The sequence below is a fragment of the Suncus etruscus genome, chromosome 5 (genome assembly GCF_024139225.1).
Source record: "Suncus etruscus isolate mSunEtr1 chromosome 5, mSunEtr1.pri.cur, whole genome shotgun sequence".
Classification (NCBI taxonomy): Eukaryota; Metazoa; Chordata; class Mammalia; order Eulipotyphla; family Soricidae; genus Suncus; species Suncus etruscus.
Window position 1 is genome coordinate 123,122,156 of NC_064852.1, and position 22,770 is coordinate 123,144,925.

Below are 22,770 nucleotides of genomic sequence, written 5' to 3' on the forward strand. Positions count from 1 at the left end.
GGGGGGCCCAGCCAGGTGCCAGCACCGAGGCGCGCCGAGCCCCCAGCCCGCTGCGGGCTACGCTCGCATCTCCCTGCGTCTCTGTCCCTCTGTCTCTCCATCTCTGTTTCTCCTCGCGCCTCCGGGGTCCTCCCGTTTTGGGGGACACTGCGCCAGGGGTCCCCCGGGCTCCGTGGCAGCGGCCACCGCAGCCGGGAGCTGCAGGCGACGAGCCGCGGCGCGCGCGGGGACCGGCCGGAGGGCGCCTGGGACCGCGGCTGCGGCTCCGGCTCCGGACGATTGCGGGGAGCCCCTTGGCGTCGCCCCCCTTCTCTGCAGTCTGCAGCTGGGGGCGCCCCAGGCCAGGTGAGTGAGTGAGTGAGTGCGCGATCGGTACCTGCCAGCTCCCGGGCCGCTTTGTTTTCCGCCCGGGTCATTCATTTGACATTTGACACCCGCTGCCCCAAGACGCCAAGGTGGGGGAGACGCGCTGGGATAGGTTTTAAGGGGTTTTGGTTAAACCCGGGAAAGGGGGGGGTTGGCTGAGATTTGTGGCGATCGTTGGAGCATCCCCCCCGCAGGGAGGCTCGGTTCCTTTTTGGGCTTGGAAAGGGTCGGGAACGTCCTTTGCTTTGAGGCTTTGGGGCCTGGAGAGAAATCTGGGGCTGCAGATTGAGACGGAGTCGGTTCCGAGGACATGCTAGCGGTCTGGCTCCTCCGTCCCTCCTTGGGTCTCGCAGCTAGCAGAGCTCTAGTTGCCTTTTTTATTTTTCTTTGAATATTATATTTAATTTTAGGATCATGTCTAGAGGCTCCATCTATTTCTGTGAGCGCTGGAAGTCTTGGGAGACAAGACTGACAGCTCCGGGTTTAGAGTTCCGAGGGATGCATCGATCTGGCAAACTTGGAGCTGGGAAGCATCCTTAGAGCCAAGTGGACCTAGGTAGGCAAACTTGCCGGGCCTGGAGCCTTCCAGAGAACTGTGCCGTCTTATTGTATTGAACGCAGATGCCTTTGGGGGAGTGTGGAACTTGGCTTTGCTCTTAACAGTTTTGTAGAGTTTGTCCTCTCTTTAGGGGGGACTTGGCGGGGGGGGGGGGAGGATTTTAGGGTCGTTAGTAGAGTCTCCTATAAGAAAGACTCAGTGTGTCTGTTTTCTAGTGGTACCATTTGTATATTACTATTTCTCCGGTTCCCTTAGGAACTCATTTCGTCTGTTGCCTAGAGAGCTTTTTTTTTTTTTTTTTTTTTTTACCTTTTCTCTCTCCTCCCAACAGATGGCTGTATATTCTGAGAGGTTATCTTTTAAATGACACCTACATTATCTATAAACAAAGGAGGATCAGAGATTAAGTTTATCTTGGGAGTCTTTCAAGTCACAGGCCCCAGTGTGGACGGGGATATTATTAATGGTGTGAAAATCTGGAGCTTGATAATCTGTTTGGTCATCAGAAGATTCCTGCAGGGATTGTTTATATTGCGTGGGAGACAGATGGCATCTGAGCAGACAGGCCAAGGCCTGCAGAAAGGGTCATTGTATTCTCCAGAAATCACCCACTTCACTTTTGGAAGCTGGGGAAGGGTGACATGGGGAGACGATTTTGATTTCCCGATGTTCTACTAGCCTTACTATTCAGCTGCCTAACTAGCTAGTTTCTCCTTTCTTTGAACATTAAAAATCCCCCTATCCCTAACCCCCCAAAAGGTAAAAAGGACCGGAGAGATAGCACAGCGGCATTTGCCTTGCAAGCAGCCGATCCAGGACCAAAGGTGGTTGGTTCGAATCCCGGTGTCCATATGGTCCCCCGTGCCTGCCAGGAGCTATTTCTGAGCAGACAGCCAGGAGTAACCCCTGAGCACCGCCAGGTGTGACCCAAAAACCAAAAAAAAAAAAAAAAAAGTCTTCATTGAGCTATTTTGATTATTTCTGGACACATTTAGATCTTAGTTATGCTTAGGAGAAGCAATTGAAGGAGTTAGATAACCAATGGTGCATTTGAATTTAAGACAATCGTAACTGTTTGTGGAGGGATCACAGTCAAAATTCTGAGCTCCTGTGTACAAATGACCCCTGGGACTTGTCCTGTCTCCAGAACAGAAGGTCTCAGGGCTCAGCTGCATGGATGCAAAAGGAGTTACTCCTATGTTCTTGCTGGGTGGCTTCCTAAGTCCCCAAGTTGTCCCCAGACTTGGCTGTCTGTCTTGAATGACTCCACTGCCTCAGCCCTTTGCTTAACCACCGCCTTCATTGCAGCTTTGAGCAGCTTGTGCCAGTGACTCTTTATGAATGACTGTGGAGTCCATGAAAAGAAATCAGAGTTGATCTGAGCATGTGAAATAAACCAACTGCAGCTTTTCTGACTCTACCACCATTGTAGACGATTGTAGATGATTTCTGACCTCTGGATTAAGACTAATTATGACCAGATGACAGAATTGCTCTTCCCTCTGTAGGAATGTGAGAGAAAACACTCCAGTAAATTAACTCACCAGCGGCAGCACTAAATTTAAAGGACATGTGCAATGTTTGGCCCGGCTCAATAGGAATTATAAACAAAAGTAAACCTTGTCTCTGTTTAACTTGGATGAAAACAATCTTGGGAAAAAATCTTACCCCTCTTTTTGTTTGAGGGTACAGAGATGGAACCCAGGTTCTCCTACATTCAAGGCAAAGGCTTTACTGCTGTGCCATGATTCAGGCCCTACATTGCAAAGACTTTTGCACCACTGATCACAGCAAAAGGCAAAAGACACTAATTTTTGTTCTCTGTACTTGAGGAAAGTCACTAATCATGTGCCCTGTTGTTGAGAATCATGAAGCTTACTACCTGTAGTTAAGGACAGATGCCTTTTTTATTCCTTATTTTAGGTGAAGGTATTTAGCAGGAGAGGTAACTTTGGGGTTCTGTCCTGCTTTAACATGGAAATGATCTAACTCTCAAAATACTCAGGTCTGTGGGTAAAGTCTGTATACTCTGTCATCAGATTCCTGGTTCCCTTTTTAAAGAATAATTAATCAGACCTAAGGCCTGGCTGTGGGATTCTTTCCTTCCTTCCTTCCTTCCTTCCTTCCTTCCTTCCTTCCTTCCTTCCTTCCTTCCTTCCTTCCTTCCTTCCTTCCTTCCTTCCTTCCTTCCTTCCTTCCTTCTTCCTTCCTCCTTCCCTTCCTTTTAACCTTTTTACTTTCATTCCTTCCTTCCTTTATCAGGGATCACTTCTAGCGATGCTCAGGGGACGTATGGTCTGCTTGGATTTGAATCCAGGTTAGCTGCATGAAAGCAACTTTCTGCTCCCACACAGTCTCATTAATTTTTTATTATAACACCTTGATCTAGCAAATTGTTCATAACAAAGTCATTTCAGACATTACATATTCAAACACCAGTCCTTCCACCTCAGTAGTCACAATTTTACTTTATATTGTTACAACACAAATTCAAATGGAATTATTAAAACTTAGATCAATAAAGGTCAAATAAACAATTTGAATAATTGTTATTTTGAAATAATTGTGGTGTTACTAAAGTCAGTGTCGAAGGATTTATTAGGCTGTAGTTGGTGTTAGTTAAGCCTTCTGTGTTACTGTTTAGGCTCAATGAGTTGGTAGATTATGATGTAGCTTTCCCATCAGATTTATATAATACTACTGGGCTGACATTACTGTGAAATTTTGAGGTATCTGGCTATGTGGTTCAGGACCTGTAGGTCTGAAACAGATGGGATAACCTTGACAGTTTGATAAAGTTAAGTGGTAGATCTGGGCCTTTTTTGTGGAGGGTGGAGGGTGTGGCGCTGGGCTACTGTAGTTCATGCAGAAAGGGGAATCTGCCTCCACCCATTCTGAGAAGGTCCCAGAGGTATCAGCATGAATCAGACTACCTGGGAAGGGTTGGTAGCTTTTATTTTCTTTTGGGTATTGGTAGCAGAGCTGGGCTGTTTTTCAGCCAGTAATCTAGTGGTTGTGGGCAGAGACTGCTGGGTTTTCTGGTGATGGGGGTGCCTTGTTGTTGGTGTGTGTGGGGGTGGCCCAACCCCATTCCAAAATATCTCAGAGTTTTCAGCCCTGAATAGGTCCTACCTGAGAAGGTTCAAGCTGCTTATTTATATTATTTGATTTTATTTGCAGAGTTGAGCTGTTTCTTTGGAGAGTGTAGGGTGTGGTGCTGGGCTGCTGTGACTTCAGGCAGAAATGGGACTGCCCACACCCATTCTGAGAAAACCTCAGAGGGATCAGCCTAGAACTGACTACCTGGGAAGAGTTAGTAACCATTATTTTCTTTTGGAGCTTGCCACAGCTCCTCTTAATCCCCAAGTTTAGTTGGTAGAAGTCAGGTCTTCCCTGATAAGATTGTATTTGAACTTTGGCTGACCTAACAGAATAGATTGCTTCTTTAATCACAGTCTTCCTTTTGCATAGAATATGACTGAAGGCTTAGAAAGGGACTTAGATATTTTGGTTTGCAAAAGTCTTATTTAATTCTTTTTTTTTCTTATTTAATTCTTAATTAATCCAAGGTTAATTTTCCAATCATAAAGTCCCCTGCTTTGATGACAGATGATAAAGGACCTTACCTATTGCTTCCACCTTTCCAGATATAAACTTCTGATAGCACAATATAGGACATTGCCTTGCACAGTGGTAGGGCATTGCAGCCAACCTGGAATGGTGCCAGGTTCGATCCCCAGCATCTCATATGTCCGAATCTGCACTTTCTGAACAACTTCTGAGCTGGAGCCTGGAGAGCCAGGAGTAACTCCTGAGCTCCGATGGGTGTGGCCCCCCAAAACAAACAATAAAACTTCTAAGTCTGGCTTTACTTCATTTTTTTATTTGTTTGTTTGTTTTTGGGCCACACCTGTTTGATGCTCAGGGTTTACTCCTGGCTAAGCGCTCAGAAATTGTCCCTGGCCTGGGGGGATCATATGGGACACCGGGGAACGAACCGCTGTCCTTCCTAGTGCTTGCAAGGCAGACACCTTACCTCTAGCGCCACTTCGCCGGCCCCCATGTTTTTATTTGTTAAATGCAACGAGAAGAAAGGAAAATGCTGGGGCCCAGAGAGATGGAATAAATGTTAAGGTACTTTCTTTGTATGTGGCAGATCCATAACCACTAATAAAGATGCTTGATCACAGGACCAGGAGTAATTTCTGAGAACAACCAGATGTATCTTCTCACTCATCAAGAAAAACAAAACAAAACAAAACATATATGTCTGAAAAAAATCAATAGAAAGAATAGGAAGGAAAGTAGAAGATAAGTTAGTTGATTAGTTGTCACCTTTTGTCCTGCCCAGTTTGGCTATAGGCCCATGTTATTGTTTCCAAGAACAACTTGCTCATCTACCTGGGACTGACATGAACTCCTGTGATACCTCAGCTTCAACAAACCTGTTTTCAGACCTGATGGGTATGTTTCTCTTATTGATCTGAATACAAGTTTCAAGATCCAATGTTTATTTGCATTCTTGTATGTTAACTGGGAGTTCAGAATACAGGCATTGTTGTGCAGGCTCAACTACATTTTCTCCTGGTTTCTAAACTCTAGACCTAGAGGCTGATAGGGGACCTTTGTGTTCTGTCCTCTCTTCCGACTGAAGTTTTGGAGTTGGTTTCAGCTTGTTGTGCGGAGCTCTCCCAGAGAAGAGGCTGGGGTTCTGATGGTCCTACTCTCCGCAGAAAAATTAGCCTACATGTCTGAAATTGTGCTGGTGGGCACTGATTTCAGAGTAAAGTGTTTGAATCTTTGAACTGTTACTTCAGTAACAGTTGCTGATCCTTTTGCTAGAGTCAGGTTTGAGATCAGTCTTTCATCGTGCTGGCTGGTAGGTTTTGTAGTTACTTTTGATGGTCACTTATATCATACCCACTTCACACAAAGTCCTTGGTCAGCCTGCCTAAATAAGAATAAATGCATTTGGGGCCGAACGATAGCACAATAAGTAGGGTGTTTGCTTTGCACATGGCTGACGAGGTTCAATCCCCAATTATTTCTGAACATAGACCAGGAATAACCCCTGAGTACCTCCAGATGTGCCCCCCACAAAGTGAATAAATGTACAGATATTTTTCTAAGTGATTCTTTTATCATGCTATTGATTTTTAGTCCCACACTCAGTGATACTCAGGGGTTACTCCTGGTTATGTGCTCAGAAATTGCTCCTGGCTTGGGAGACCATAAGGCAGGGCCTGCGCGTACATTTTGTGGCCCGTGGCCGACCTTTAAATTATTATTTGCTTACTGAATAATCGCAATAAAAATCACATTAGTAAGAAAAAAATCGCATTAAACATTCGCATACCCCGAGCAGTTCCATTCGGGGTATGCAAATGTCTAATGCGAGTTTTTGCCATTTTTTTCTTACTAATGCAATTTTTTATTGCAAATATTCGGTAAGCGAAATCCCTTATGCGGCCTGCCTCACCCCGACTTTGCCTCCTGCGGCCCCCAGGTAAATTGAGTTTGAGACCCCTGCCATAAGGGATGCCGGGGGATTGAACTGCTATCTGTCCTAGGTCAGCCGCGTGCAAACACTCTACTGCTGTGCCACTGCTCCGGCCACCCATGCTATTTTTTTTTTTTAAAACAAGGACACTTCAAATTATTTTATGGATTGTTAATATTGGCATTGCTGGGCCCTATATAGTGTTGTTGAGGGACTACATGGTGCTGGAGTCTAATTCAGGCCTTCAACTGAATTAACAGTTCCCAGGGACATCTTGGACAGTGGAAGGGGCTACAATTGGAAAGGGCATCAAATCAACAAGTGTAATTTTCAACCATCCCAGGAAAGGTATGTTGTGGGTTTTAAAATTTGTCCCTAGTAATTAATTTTCTAATGACTAATAGTGAAGACTATTCAGATATCTATCTCATGGGAAAATGTCCTTAACTCCTTTTAGGCAGATTTTGTTTAATTTTGGATCACACCTGGCACTGCTCAGGGCTTACTCCTGGCTCTGTGCTCAGGGATCACTTCTGTAACAATGCTCCAGGGACCATATGTGGTTCTGGGGATTAAGCCAGGTTCATTTACATACAAAACAAGCACCTTAACCTCTGTACTATCTCTTTGGCCCTTAAAGTGACTTAAAATGTTAACTTATTAAAAAGTAATTTTTTTTTTTTTGCCACCCTCAGAGGTGCACAGGGAATCAAAGGATTCACTCCAACCCTTCAGGTTATAAATATAGGTGGCTAATACTTTGAAGAAATAGAAAGTGGGACGAATGTGACTGGCAAAGAAACCATAAGCAAAAACTTAATAGGAGGTGAGAGAGATTGTTCCTGTAGATACTTGAGAGGGAGTGTACCAGGCAGAGGGAGTCACCAATGTAAAAAGAACCATCTGTATTCAATGGAAAGGTGACAATGTTTTTGGACATGTTCTAAGGCCCGAAAGCCAAGATAATGAGTGGGGTGACCAAAAGGAACTGGAAGTAAAGATAATAAAATGACTCAAGAGTGGCAAGAACACATAAAAACTTGAGTTCTGAGAGTAAGATTTGAGAAGACTTCCATTTTGTGTCTAAAACTCACTGCAATATTAAAACATTATCGTTCTTTGATGAAGATTGTATTGGTAACAGAGCCTACATTTGATAGTGGTGTATCTTATACTGATGAATGTTTTTGATGTCATTTGCTTATTGTTTATTTAAATAGCCTGGTTAATTGTTGGTCTGAAATTAATCCCCATTTCACAAAGGCCACTCCAAAAAGTGACTCATTGAATGTAAAAAGAGTGATAAATATGGTAATGTAAATGTTGCGTTTCAGAATGTCATATACAGAGGAGGAAATCTCACTGAAAATATCTTATATGATTCTGTATAAGACAAAGGAATCCTTGAAGGTGATGAATTCAAGACAGTCGCCAAAATAGGTACAAACAGAAGTATGACAGTGACAATCTCAAAACTGTTTTTTATTGGACTTGTCAACCATTTGTTCTTAGTCTCCATTTGCCTGTTTTGAAACTGTCTAATAGTGGCATCAAGCCACGAATGTTTTCGTATCATTTTTAAGACAAAGCACAGTAGCTTCTCTGTTCTACTATTAAAGTTTTCCAAGGCAAGTCTACAGTAATGCTTTCCATTTGAAAATCAAGGTATTCTATTGCTAACGACAGGTAAGAGATGAACACTCTGGTTTCATCATTAACTGTTCCTTGTAACAATAATAAGTATGAGTCATATTATTGAAGAGACACTTGGAACATCAGCTGGAAAAGGGAAGACCAACATCATTCTTCAAAGAGAAATCAGAAGTATTGAAAGTATTCCTTGATCAAATGGCACAGAGTTTGTTATTTAATATTGGTGGTGCAGAGTGTGGAGGAACGATTACTATCAAGTACGTGTTAGCAGGTCTTTCACTTTATGGTTGGATGAAACCGCCACTGTCATGCAGCGAATGAATCAGCTTTTGTGATGTGTTCAGGGTGGAGTGCTTGTGACGCTTTGTTCATTGATCCCAGAGAACTCTGGCTATCAGGGAGGAGATGTTGGCTTGGGTTAACTGTTCCTTACGAGGCAAAAGGTTGAGCAGACAGCAGGATGGACAGGACACTTATTTCATGGACAGAGAGGAAGGGGATGACTCTGTGAAGTCATGAAGTTGCATGTGGCACACAAATCACAGGCTTTTCCATCCACAGAAGTACAGCACCTTCTGAAACAGAAGGAAATACAACAGTGAAGAGTGAAATCAGACTGTGGCCTAATTGTGATCCCTGAGTCTGTGTTTTGCTCTACAAAGTGAGCAAAACAGTCCTTCTCCAGGCTCCCCTGTACTTGTTGTTTCAGAGAACACTGCTCAGAAAATTTATGAAGTAAGTTTTATCTGTGGTACAGCATCATACTTCCTTGTGATATGTATGAGAGATGAATTCTGGGCTAGGAGATAGCTCAAAGGGTTGGAGTGTCATACATGTGCAAGGCTCAGGGTTTGATACCCAGCACTCTGTCCTCCCTCCAAGAAATGACTGGTATAGCTCTGGTGGCTTGAATATACCACTAAGAAATCTCCATTCACCCCCAAGAGAAGAATCATTTCTCCTCTATCCACTTGCATATCTTAACATAGACTGGAGCCAGAGAGATAGTACAAAGGGCAAGGCATTGCTTTTCACACAGCCAACCTCATTTTGATTCCCAGCATCCCTTATGACAGGGGTCTTCAAACTTTTTAAAGTGGGAGCCAGATTACGGTCCCTTAGAGAGCTGGAGGGCCGGACTATATGAGCTACTAATTCCTACTCACACTGCACATATCTTATATAAATAAAATGAAAACCATTTATAAATAAACAGATCACACGCCAGTATTTCAATGGGAACTGTGGGCCTGCTTTTGGCTAATGAGATGGTCAATGTCCGGTTCCATTTTTGTCACTGCCAGCCGTAACAAGTGATGCAAGTGGGCATCAGTTAATCTTGATCTGGTTGGAGATTTCAGATGTTTCATTCTTGAAAAAGTCTGTTCACAGGCATAAGTGCTACCAAAGATGGTTACCATTTTGAGTGCATGGTTCCTGATATTTGGATATACACTGAATGTATATGCTGGCAGGTATCTTGGCAACCAAACAGCGCTCACTGCTGGCGGGCTGGATCAGACTCCTCTGCAGGCCACATGTGGCCCGCGGGCCGTAGTGGCCGTAGTTTGAAGACCCTTGCCTTATGGTCTCCTGATCAACACCAGGAGTATTTCTTGAGTACAGAGGCAGAAGTAATCCCTGAGTATCATCGGATGTGACCCCCCCCCAACAAAAGTAAATAACATTCTCTTTGTACAGTGAACTTTGTCAAATTTAGGGAGAGAAGGAAAATGGTTGGCAAAACTATTTGCCACAGTTTAAGATTAAATATTTTTCATTAGATGTATATGGAGGTCTACATTGATTATAAAGGGTTAAGGAGGTACTATTATTAGTAATAGACAATTGGGTAGTTATTTCTTACTTGTTGGAAGAATAAGAGCTTAAAGAAATAGAAATGGTACTTAATAATTTTGATGGGGTGAAGGTTTAAAATTTAGTTTAAATTTGGTATTTGAGAGTGTATAGAGAGTCACAGGAGGGGAAGAATAGCTTTAGGATTTTGTGTAAAAGATCTAGATGATGAGGAAAACAGAGAGAAAAAGGTTAAGACTGATAGGTGAACACAGTCTTTCCAGCATTCAGGATAGCTTCATTGTAGATGAATGGGCAGGAAGTTTCCAGGCCATGATGGATGTTATCTCCAAAATTCCCTGGAACACATGTATGTTCACTAGAGATCTTGATTCTTTTCTTTGGTAGACATTCCCTATTCCTTCCTTTCTTGTTTTTCCTCTCTTATTTTGTTCTTCCTTCTTCGAGCCACTGAGTTGACATCTTCAAACTCTGAGATATTTTGAGGGTTCTCTCCGTTATGTCCTGTCTTTAGGTTATGCAAGGCAACAAAGGTAAGACTAGGTTATCCAAGGCAACAGAGAAAAGATTTACAGGGAAGTGAAGTTTTGGGTTTTTTGTATTGTTTTGTTTTGTTTGGGCCACACCTGGTGACGCTCAGGGATTACTTCTGGCTGTGTGCTCAGAAATTGTTCTTGGCTCGGGTGACCATATGGAATGCTGGAGATTGAATCCAGGTCCTTCCTGGGTCAGCCGCGTGCAATGCAAATGCTCTACTACTGTGCTATTGCTCTGGCCCTGGAAGTGAAGTTTTGATTTTTGGTCAACTAATCCACTAGAATATATAACATCTAGTTATTTATATATATAAATTTGAATTTTAATCTTTGAGTAAAGATCCATTTCCTTTTTTTTTTTTTTTAACTTTACTGAAGATGGACTCATTGTCTTTTGTCTCTAGTAATGATATGATTTAATTCTAGGACTAAGGTCATTTATGCATTATTCATTGAATGTTGAAAGTTAAATTTGTGCTAAAGCACTGTGCTAATATAGGTATGAAGGAGGTTAATATTCAGATTTGGCCTGGTCAGGTAAAAGAGAGAAACTGGTAGAAAATGGTTCACAAAGATTTGGACAAATACTTATACAAAGTCAATATAAATAAGACAGAGATGTTCGTTAAATCTTGGTGATTGGTAATGGGTTGATATTTCATTAACTTTAATCTATATGACTTGAAAATACTTCCATCACAATAAATTTTTATAAATAGAATGTGAAAAGTAATAGTTGGATGGGTATACATACTTTACAGGGTGGTGGGTGATACTTTTTAAAATAAAGTTTTTAATTGAATCACTGTGAGATACACAGTTCCAAAGTTGTTCATAATTGAATTTCAGTCATACAATGTCCAACACTTATCTCTTTACCAGTGCACTTTTCCTGCCAACAATGTCCCTGGTTTCCTTTTAGGCACTATGGTTTGCAATATTGTTACTCAAGGGGTTCCACTTTATCTAATTTTAGCACCCAGTTCTTGTCCAGAGTGATCATTTCCAACTCTCATGGTCACAGTGGTCTCTTTTCTGATGGAAAGTACTTTGAGAGAAAATGTAGAGTGACTAAGACTTTCTATAGCCAGAATGGTCAGGGAAGAGAACTGGACTTTATTCCTTGCCATTATAAGAGGATGAGAATAATTTGAATAGGAAAGAGTCACAAAAATGATGATAATAAATTAGAGAAATAAAAAGACTATAAGAGCAGGCTTCAAGAAAGAGGATACTGGGCCGGAGAGATAGCATGGAGGTAGGGCATTTGCCTTTCATGCAGAAGGACGGTGGTTCGAATCCCTGCATCCCATATGGTTCCCTGAGCTTGCCATGAGCGATTTCTGAGCATAGAGCCAGGAGTAACCCCTGAGCACTGCTGGGTGTGACCCAAAAACCAAAAAAAAAAAAAAAAAAAAAAGAGGATATTGATCAGTAGTGGAATTTCACCTAATTCAGACATTTTTTTCTTCTTTTTTTACTTTATTGGAATAGTGTTTAGGGACTAATTTCAGCTCAGTGCTTGGGAATCACTCCTGGTGGTATTCTGTAGGGCTGAACACATTTTGGCTTCTTTTTTTTTTTTTGGTTTTTGGGTCTCACCCAGCAGTGCTCAGGGGTTACTCCTGGCTCCATGCTCAGAAGTTGCTCCTGGCAAGCACGGGGGACCATATGGGACGCCGGGATTTGAACCGATGACCTTCTGCATGAGAGGCAAACGCCTTACCTCCATGCTATCTCTCCGGCCCCAACATTTTGGCTTCTTGTATACGAAACATGCACTTAGATATGTGAGCTACTATCCCTGTTTTTAAGTCTTTTTACATCCATAGTCTTTTTATTAATTTGCTGTGGGCAACAAATAATCCAGTTTAGAATTACATGCTAGAGGAAAATGAAGTTCTGTTCTATCATTGAGTGAACATCGGAAAGGACCTGGGAAGCAGGCTGGTTCAGTTTTCCTGCGCAGAAACTCAGATGTTCTTAAGAGGTCATCAGCCCTTTCAGGATTGTCTTCATGTTTCTCCCTCCATTCATAGTGGGATGGTGGGAGCATACAGGTTTACCCAACCTCTATCTATCCCAAACTCTCTTCCATGTCGGTGCTTTTATCACTTGTTCTGTGTCTTGCCCTGATGCCAATAGAGCTCCTGACTCTTTGCCACTGCTCTTCTATTTACAGTTTAAGGAGGGTGTTTTGACTGATTTTCCTCAGCTATTCTTCTGAATCATGCAGAGTTCCTTAAAGAATAAGTAGCTGCCTTACTCACCAGATGGCAGTGAACATTTGGGACAGGGGTGCGAATAAGTGAATATCTTTCTATGGAGTGTTTAATTTAACATCTTCCTTCCAGATGTTGATCTTTCTGACTTCCCCATTGGGAATTACTGTTTTATAGGAGTTATTAGGATGTTATTCATTGCTTCTCTTAAGGTGTACATAGGGTATTTGCTTTTTTTTATCAGTATGTTAGCCAACTTGATTTTAAGCACTCTGATTATACAGAAATGTGGCTGAGAGCTGTGGATAGTGCCCAGTATTGGATATAAAGTGAATATACAATAATCAATATCTGTTGGCTGAAGGAACAATTTGTTTCTTTCCCAGGCACTTGTTAGTATGCAAGTCATATCATAATTGGGAAAGTCACTAAATGGTGAACATTCTTTTGTAGTCTTAAAAAGGGAGAAAGTTGCACACAGGATGGATTGTGGTTCGAATCCCGGCATCCCTATGATCCCCTGAGCCTGCCAGAAATGATTTCTGAGTTCAGAGTCAGGAGTAACCCCTGAGCGCCACTAGGTGTGACACAAAAACAAATAAAAGTAGGAAGTCATGTCTTGATGTCTGATTCTATTCTGTCAGATACTTTTTTTTTTTTTTTTATCTCAGAAACCACCTTTCTCCATCAGTCTTTTTACTCCCTTTTTCCCCCTCAAACAGGTCACATAAGCATTATCTGGAAGTTTATTAAAATGTTGAATCACACCCCATTCTAGAATTAAGGAATTTAAATATTTATTTTAAAAGATGCCTACATGTATAGTATGCACAATAAATTTGGGAAGTGTTGTATTGGCTCACCAGAATTAAAAAATTTAGGGTAAGCATTTACCTTTAAAAAGAAGTCAATGTGGAAAGGAAGATCTATCAATTTTAAGGATGAGTCTATTTTCTGTCTGTGGCCTGGAATTGTTTTGTGGCAGAGAGGATTAGGAGTCCCATGGAATAGTCTACAAGTCTACATGATGTTTCTATGCTAGACAAAATGATTACAGGAAGTTGAAGCAATTGTTGGGCTGAGAAACTTGAACATGGCAAACAAGGTAGAGGAAGAAGGTCAGATAACCCACAACAACTATAAGAAATCTTTGTTTTATGATTGGAAGCAGCTTTTGATTTTTGCTTTTGGACCACACCTGTTGGCCCAGGAAGTGGCTCTTCCAGGCTCACTACATGCCTTAGACACAACTTTTCACTCTGGACTGGTCAGGAGGTGACAGTGAAACTCCTCAGAAGGGCTGTGTCTGTGAGAATCTTGCAGAGTGGGAAGGTCCAGTTTCTTCATCAGAGGAGTCTTCATTCTTCACTCAGTTCTTGCCACACGGTAATTTGGGTCCAGCATGTCAAATCTTCAGACATTTTCAAGTGAAGTTAAAATTGTAAGATATTTTTTAGTAGACTATGTTGGTACTTAACTTATTTTTGGAGCAACTCAGGCTAAACAAAATGTATACAATGTCTGCTTACTCCCTGTTCTGGAACAGTGGAACATGGGAAGTGGGGTCAATACTCAGCTCATTCAGAGCCAGGCAACAAAGACAGGGAGGGGTATTCTGGCCTTGAAAGCACCAGATTTGGATCTTAACTGGGTAAAAATCATAAAAAGTCACATATGATCCAATGAATACTACCAGGAGTGACTCCTGATTGCAAATCCAGGAATAAGCCTTGAGTGTTGCTAAATATGTTTTCCAGAAGATTGCCTATCTGGCTAAAGAAAAGTAGGTGCCTACAGGAATAGAACTTGGGTTTTATTAAGACCTGAAAAGGAAGCAGGCATGACTTGTAATAAGGTGGAATCAATGACTTGGTTCCCAGTCTAGGATCACATGCTGCTATAGGCCAGTGAGGGGAAGGCTGCAATTAGCTTGGTTCTTGTGTTGGGAAAAAAATGTGACTGGAGCTAGGATTTGTATTATTTTATCTTTAACATTTGATTGTTGAATTTTACTCTTATTAAAATGAAAGTTTGCTGAAATAGAGAAGTTTGTCATGGTAAAATTAGCATAATATATAATCACCCACATATATATATATATATGTTCACTCCTAGAAATGCTTGGGAGACCATATATGGTGCTGGGGATTGAACTCAATAAATGTCACTGCTTTTGTGTAAGGCAGACAACCCACCTGTTGTATTATCTTTCCTGCCCCCATACCTTTATACATGTTTTAATAATGAAATTTAGAGGAAACAATCAAAATTTTTTTCACAATAGTTATTATTAATTATGTTTATTGTCAAAATTAATTATCTCAAGGGTCAGGAATATCTTTTTTAAATTAGAGTGAATGTTTGTTAACATGTACTATTATAAATTAAAATATAATTTTCTGTCTTCATGAATCAGTGGTTCAGAGTCCAGACCTTGATGCACTAAGCCAAGCTATCTAGGTTTGATGATTCTATGCTAGGATCCGTGATGTGGAGTTGTCGACAAATACAGTCGTATTATATGCATAGTCAGGTTTTGTTTATCCATTCATTGGTTTATAGACATTTGAGATGTTCCTTTTTTTTTCTAGTATTATTTATTCTGTCATGAGCATTTGTATAAAAGTTTTATATGGATATTGTCTTATCATTTCTTTTAAGTATACACCTCTGAGTAGAATTTCTGGCTCATTTGGTATCTGTAATATATAGAGTATCTGCCAAAAAGTTTTCCAAAGTGCTGTACCATTTTATGTTCCCATAAGCAATGTTCCATTTTTTTCATAACCTTGCCAACAATTGTTTTTCTTTTTTATTTTAGTGGAGGTGAGGTAGTATTTCATAATGGTTTTGATTTGCTTTTTTCTTAATGACTGATGATGTTAAACATCTTTTCTTGTGCTTTTTGGTCATCTTTACATATTCTTTTTTTTTTTTTTTTTTTTTTTTGGTTTTTGGGCCACACCCACTAACGCTCAGGGGTTACTCCTGGCTATGTGCTCAGAAGTTGCTCCTGGCTTGGGGGACCATATGGGACACCGGGGGATCGAACCGTGGTCCGTCCAAGGCTAGCGCAGGCAAGGCAGGCACCTTTTACCTTTAGCGCCACCGCCCGGCCCATCTTTACATATTCTTTGGCCATCTGCCTATTTTAAGTCTTTGCTAATTTTTTTTTTTTTTTTTTTTGGTTTTTGGGTCACATCCAGCGGTGCTCAGGGGTTACTCCTGGCTGTCTGCTCAGAAATAGCTCCTGGCAGGCACGGGGGACCATATGGGACACCGGGATTCGAACCAACCACCTTTGGTCCTCGATTGGCTGCTTGCAAGGCAAACACCGCTGTGCTATCTCTCCGGGCCCAGTCTTTGCTAATTTTTAAGTAGTGTTATATACTTATTTATTGGCACTATATGAATTATCTTTGTATTTTGGATTGTGCTCCCTTTGGAGTATAAGAATTGTAATTTTTTGGGGCCGGAGAGATAGCATGGAGGTAAGATGTTTGCCTTTCATGCAGAAGGTCATCAGTTCGAATCCTGGTGTCCCATATGGTCTCCCGTGCTTGCCAGGAGCAATTTCTGAGCATGGAGCCAGGAATAACCCCTGAGCACTGCCGGGTGTGACCCAAAAACCAAAAACAAACAAACAAAAAAAAGAATTGTAATTTTTTGCCTATTCTATGAGTTGTTTTTTATGTTCAATGGAATCACTTGAAGCATAGAAAATTATAATTTTGGGGGGCAGTATAATGGGTAAGATGGGTATAATGGGTAAGATACTTACCCAACTTACACAACTAACCTAGGTTTGATTTCTGGCATCCCATATAACCCCTTGACTCCCCCAGGTGTGATTCCTGAGTGCAGAGCCAGGAGTAATTCCTGAGCATTATTAGGTATGCCCTCATCCCAAAAACAACAAACAAACAAAAAAATGCAACTTTTGAAGTTCAGTGATATACATTTTTTTTTTTTTGGTGTGGTTTTTGGGTCACACCCGGCAGTGCTCAGGGGTTATTCCTGGCTCCAGGCTCAGAAATTGCTCCTGGCAGGCACGGGGGACCATATGGGATGCCGGGATTCGAACCGATGACCTCCTGCATGAAAGGCAAATGTCTTACCTCCATGCTATCTCTCCAGGCCCGTGATATACATTTTTTAAAATCTTTATTCTTGTGCCTTTGGTGCTCTACTAATCCTTGTTTGTCTTGTAATTGTTCTATTCAAAATGGAAAGTAGAATAGTTTTAATAGTCATTAAACTATTGTTCTATTTCTTGCTCTCTCTGCAATTGTCTTGATGTATGTTTTTTAAATGCAACATGCAAACTAACAAAAGTAACTGGCCAAGTCAAACAGGACCTTTCAAAACTGACAAGAAGAAATATTGTGTGAATATCTGGAAATAACCTACTTGTAGCTGTCTTGAGTGTGTTCTGCTGCTGTGCAGTATATGAGATGGCCCTTGCACGTGGAGGATGCAAAATTATCCTTCATCCAAACAGTCACTGGCTACTACCTCAGAGACACTTGCACATGACATTTTAAACAGGCTTAAATGACAACCGCAAAATAGACTTAATTTATGTTGATCTTTTGAAAGAAGTTTCTGTTGATCTTTCTAATGGAAAGATGTGACTTTAGTTAATGAATTGTGTAGTAAACCCAGCTTCGATGCTCTTGGCCTCCAACTCCGATGCTCTTGGCCTCCAACTCCATTCCACTCCTCTTCCTCTATCAGATGAGTTTGAAGTACTAGTGTGAAAGATTCTTTGGATTATCATGGCAGAGATTGGGAGTAAAGGTGGTTGAGTAGAGGACCTTTAGGCAATGATGGAGAGAAATGGACACCTTGATGGGGTAAGGTGTTGGAATCATGTAGGTATGAAAGCCTGTCATGACAGTATTGTAAACCATGATGACAATGATAAAATATTTTTTAAAAAGGAGAGAAAACACTCTCTGGATAACAGTTCATGATGGTACTCATAGTGGTCATGGTGGTGCATATCTGAGCAGTAGATCTGCTTGTGGACCACCCTGCACTGGAGTGATGACAGTGGAGGAGTAAGGGGGTGTAACTCCAAGTCAGAGCAGGACAGCGCCTTAATTCTTTGCAAAGATGCTTTGCAGTCTTTCTTTTTTTTTTTTTTTTTTGGTTTTTGGGTCACACCCGGCAGTGCTCAGGGGTTACTCCTGGCTCTATGCTCAGAAATCGCTCCTGGCAGGCACGGGGGACCATATGGGACGCCGGGATTTGAACCACGGACCTTCTGCATGAAAGGCAAACACCCTACCTCCATGCTATCTCTCCGGCCCCTTGCAGTCTTTCTTATTAGAGACATATTGAGAATGATAATGTATAACTCTTTGCTGGGGTATCTCTTAAGCAGTGCTCGGGATGTTGGACCACTCCTGGCAACATGTGGCCAACTGTTCCAGCTCAACAGTGTGGAGCTCGGGGAAGTCTAGGCGACACCTGGTGATATCTGGCAGTGCCTGGCGTGCCTGGAAAGCCTTGTGGTACTGGGATCTCTCTCGGATCTGCCTTGAGCTAGGCACATGCCCTGACCTCTGTGCTATCTTCATCTGAAACTTCACACATTATCATTACAACACATTCTTCTCTTTCTCTTGAGTAATGTTAGGTTTAACATCTTTTGTGTCTAAGGGCTGGAATGATAGCTCAGCAAGTAGGGTGTTTGCCTTGCTTGCTGCTGATCCTGATTCAATTCCCTGGCATCCCATATGGCCCCCTGAGACTGCCAGGAAAGATTTCTGAGTGCAGAGACAGGAGCAATCCCTGAGTGCCTCCGGGTATGACCCTAAAACAAACAAACAAACAAACACAAATATTTTGTGTTTTATATTAGTGTTGCTACTCTAAGCCTGTCCTGGCTACTGTGTGCCTGGTGTTGCTTCATCCGTCTACTCTCTTCATAAATGAGTCTCTGAATCTCAATTGTCCCCTTTAGCAGTATATACTTGTCTCATTTTGGAAATGTTTTCTGCCAGTCACTTACCTTTTAGATTGGAGCGCTCCACAGAGGCTTTGACTGGGGTTTGTAATTTGTTTCCATTGAGTTCGATCATTGATAATAAGTTAGTATACAAGCTGACTACTTTTCCTGTTGGTTTTCTATACCATAGCTCCTTTCCTTTCTCCACACCTCAGCTACACCCTTGTTTTTATACATTTGCTTTATAGTGGCTGTTTGAATCCCTTGTTTTAGTTTGTAAGAAATGCAATCAATACATTTACACTGCTTTTACATTTTAGTGGCTAGTTTTTAACAACATACTTTATTTCTTTGTGTGAATTTCATTATAGTTTGGCGTTATTTCAACATTAAGAATTATTTTGAATATATATTAATTTTAATTTGAAAAAAATTGGATCTTTTCCTCTCACCTGGTGGTGCTCAGGGACTACTCCTAGCATATTTATTGCCTTGTGACGAGCACACTAATCTTTTAAGCATCACCCTGACCTGCCTGTGACGTGTTGTTGTAAGATCTATCTGGTAGTGAAACATGATCTCAGGGGGTTCTTAAATTTCTCTTTCTTTTGTTTACCCCTTAGGGGTTGGGGTCTACTCCTTCCCATGGGACCATATGTAGTGTTGAGGATTGAAGTACTGCCTGTTGTTCCTCTTCACTTCCCTTCTTTATAAAAAATTTTTTGGTCACACCCTGTGGTGTTTAGGGGTTTGCTCCTGACTCTGCACTCAGGGATTACTCCTGGCAGTGCTCCAGGGATAATATGCAGTGTCAGAGATTGAACTCAGATCTGGTGATTTCTGGGCAAGCTCCCTGCCCTTTTTACTCTGTCTCTGGCTCCATTTGCTTTTAAGATGATTTTGTTGTATATTGTCATTGTTTTCTGTGTAAGTGCTTTGAATGTGTGGTAACACTGCACCCTTCTTCCTGTTTGCTGAAAAATAAATGGTCACTCTATAGAAGAATCTATGTAAGTAGAAGTTTCTTGCTGCATTCAAGCTTTTCTCCTTTTGACTATGTCAAAAGTTTGAGTTATTTTCAGTTTATCTTACTTTGAGGTTTTTGGCTTGTTTGTTTTTTTGGGTCACATCCGGCAGTGCTCAGGGGTTCTTCTGGCTCTGTGCTCAGAAATAGCTCCTGGCTTGGGGGACCATATAGGATGCCGGGGATCAAACCTGCATCCATCCTGGGTCAGTCGTGTGCAAGGCAAATGCCCTATTGCTGTGCTCCCACTCTGGGCCCAACTTTGAGTTTTTGAGCTTAATAGTGTCACGATATCTGGGGCATTCTTATTTTTGCTTGTTTTTTTGTTTTGTGGGCCACACCCAACCATGCACAGGGTTACTCCTGGCTCTGCATTCTGAAATCACTCCTGGCAGGCTAAGAGGACTATTATGGGATGTCAGGAATCAAATCTGGATCAGCCATGGGCAAGACAAACACCTCTTCCCTGTACTATTGCTCTGATCCTTCTTTGCCATTATTGCTTACAATATTTTTTCTTTATGCCCTTTCTTTGACATCTGGAGTGTATATGTTGATGCACTTGCTGGTGTTGAACAGGCCTTTGTGGATCTGTTCATGTTTCATTATCCTCCATTCCCATGGCTGGATAATCTCAGTTGATCTATATTAAGCTCACTGATTTTTATTTTATATAAATTTGCCATTGAACTCTTTCATTGAATTTTCCTACTTAAAGGATTGGTTTCCTCCTCCCCAGAGTTGCATCAGGTTCCTTTTTGAAGAACAATTTAATCTTTTTGTTGACATTCAGTTTGATAATGTATTGTTTTAATATTCCTTAATTCTGTAGACAATGTTTCTCTAATTTGAAAATATTTATAATAGCTTATGTCAGTCTTTGTCTAGTTTACCTCAAATCTGGACCTCTTATGGGCTATTTTGGACAAACTATTTCCTGCCTATGGACCTTACTTCTGTGTATGTGTGTGTGTGTGTGTGTGTGTGTGTGTGTGTGTGTGTGTGTGTGTGTGTGAGTGAGAGTACTTATGTGCATAATGGATATTTTAAATAATAAAAATTTGTAAATCTGATTTTTCTCTCTCCCCAGGATTTCATGTGTTTGCTTTTTTTTTTAATTTGGTTCTTTTCTAAATAAAGCTTTATAGTATGTATGCTTTATTCTAGGTCGATCTGAAGTCTTGTGGTTAGTTTGGTGTTCAACTAATTATTTGACAGAGATTTCCAAATGCCTGTAACCAATAAGTCATCGTAGTCTCCATTGAGAGGTTCTATGTATATGTTGGAGGTCATTTTCCTCAATCATCCAGACAGCTAACAACTCTTCCATAGCTTATATTCCTGCTTTCACTAAGCCTGAGAGTTAGAGAGCAGAGATGGGGGATCTGCACAGGCATTTCTTTTGACTGTGCACAATGCTATGTGCACGTGGCCTTCTAGAGCCTTGGAACTATATTGGAGATTTTTCAGATCTTTTCAGTCCTTTAGTTTTTTCTTTCCTTTTTTTTTTTTTTTTTTTTTTTTTTGGTTTTTGGTTTTTGGGCCACACCCGGCAGTGCTCAGGGGTTACTCCTGGCTGTCTGCTCAGAAATAGCTCCTGGCAGACACGGGGGACCCTATGGGACACCGGGATTCGAACCAACCACCTTTGGTCCTGGGTCGGCTGCTTGCAAGGCAAACCCCACTGTCCTATCTCTCCGGGCCCTAGTTTTTTCTTAACTTTTTTTTCCCCATTCTCTTTTATTTGCCTGCAACAAATCTACTGCCCTCAGACATCTGCAGTGCTAAATAATTGCAACCTATTATCTTCAACAAACATTGAATTAGATTCAGTAAACACACACCCTGAGAACAGTGATCTTCCAGATAACTGCCAGGTCAAAAAGAGGAGATTCTCTGGGCTAGGCCTTTTGTATGCATGGGGGAAACTCCAAACTTATTCTGTTCTTTGCAGTGACTGGGCAGTTCTGTTTTTTTTCCTCATTTTCCTAGCTGCAGGGCTGCTGTTTTTGAAGGTTCTGTGATATTACAGGTAGAGTAATGGATAGATGGAAAATTAAAATGCCACAAAACTCCATTTTCTTACTGATGCAGTTGTTTCTCTTGGCTAAATCAGATTTGTACGCTTGTCAATATTTTGTTACTTTATTATTTTTCAGACTTTTGAAAAAAAAAACTGGGTTAGGTAATTTTTGTTTTATTTTGTTTTTTGTTTGTTTGTTTGTTTGTTTGTTTGTTTTTGGCTGCTCCTGTGATGCTCAGGGCTTACTCCTGATTCTGTGCTCAGGAATCACTTCTGGTGGGGCATTGGGAGGCCACATGAGATGCTGAGAATGGAATCTAGGTCAGCTTTGTGCAAGGCAAGTGTCTTACCTTCTGTAGTAGCTATTGGCCTCTATTGGGTTCATCTTTGCTTGTGTTCACATTGATTTTTTGGATGAGCTGATTTCTGAAATCCTTAGTCTTCTGGAAGTGTTAACTTCTGTTGAATTTTACAATTGATAATTGAACATCATAAGTGATGGAACTCTTATGATCCACTTGACTAACTTATCTTCTCTCTCCCTTCCATTCATTCTTTTCTTCTATTTACTTATATTTTGTCTCTTTAAAACCTGGAGCTTATTTTCATCTTCATTACCTTTTTTTGTTTGCTTGTTTGAGTTTATTTTTGGTCACACCCAGCAGCGCTCAGGTGTTACTCAGGTGTTACCGGCAGTGCTCAGGGGTTACTCCTGGCTCTGTGTTCAGAAATCGCTCCTGGCAGGCTTGGGGGACCATATGGGATGCCGGGTTTCGAACCACCGTCTGTTCTGGATAGGCTGCATGCAAGGCAAATGCCTTATCGCTGTGCTATCGCTCCGGCCCTTTCATTACCTTTTTCCCCCCTCCAACACTTCCATAGATGTAAACCTTTAAAAAGATTAACTTGTAGATTTAGAAAATGTTTACCTGATGTGAAATACACTTAAGCTAAAATTGACCAATTTTAGAGCCATTTTAAGTGTAAAATTTATCACTGTGGTGTGCATTTCCATTGTTGTGTAAATAATCTTCAAGACAGCTTTCATTCTAGAAAACAGAAAATCTGTATCCATTGAACTGCTTGACATTTATCTCTCGGCCAACCCCCTGA

General features: G+C 41.3%; 1 protein-coding gene across 1 annotated transcript in view; it reads left to right on the plus strand.

Annotated features, from left to right (window-relative positions):
* The first annotated feature begins 94 nt into the window (after window positions 1-94).
* The window catches only part of HECW2 (HECT, C2 and WW domain containing E3 ubiquitin protein ligase 2), a 445,024-nt gene continuing 422,348 nt past the window's right edge, over window positions 95-22,770 (plus strand). Inside the window, exon 1 of the mRNA XM_049773167.1 lies at window positions 95-345. The gene's annotated coding sequence lies outside the window, so the exon portion shown is untranslated. The remainder of the gene's footprint in view (window positions 346-22,770) is intronic.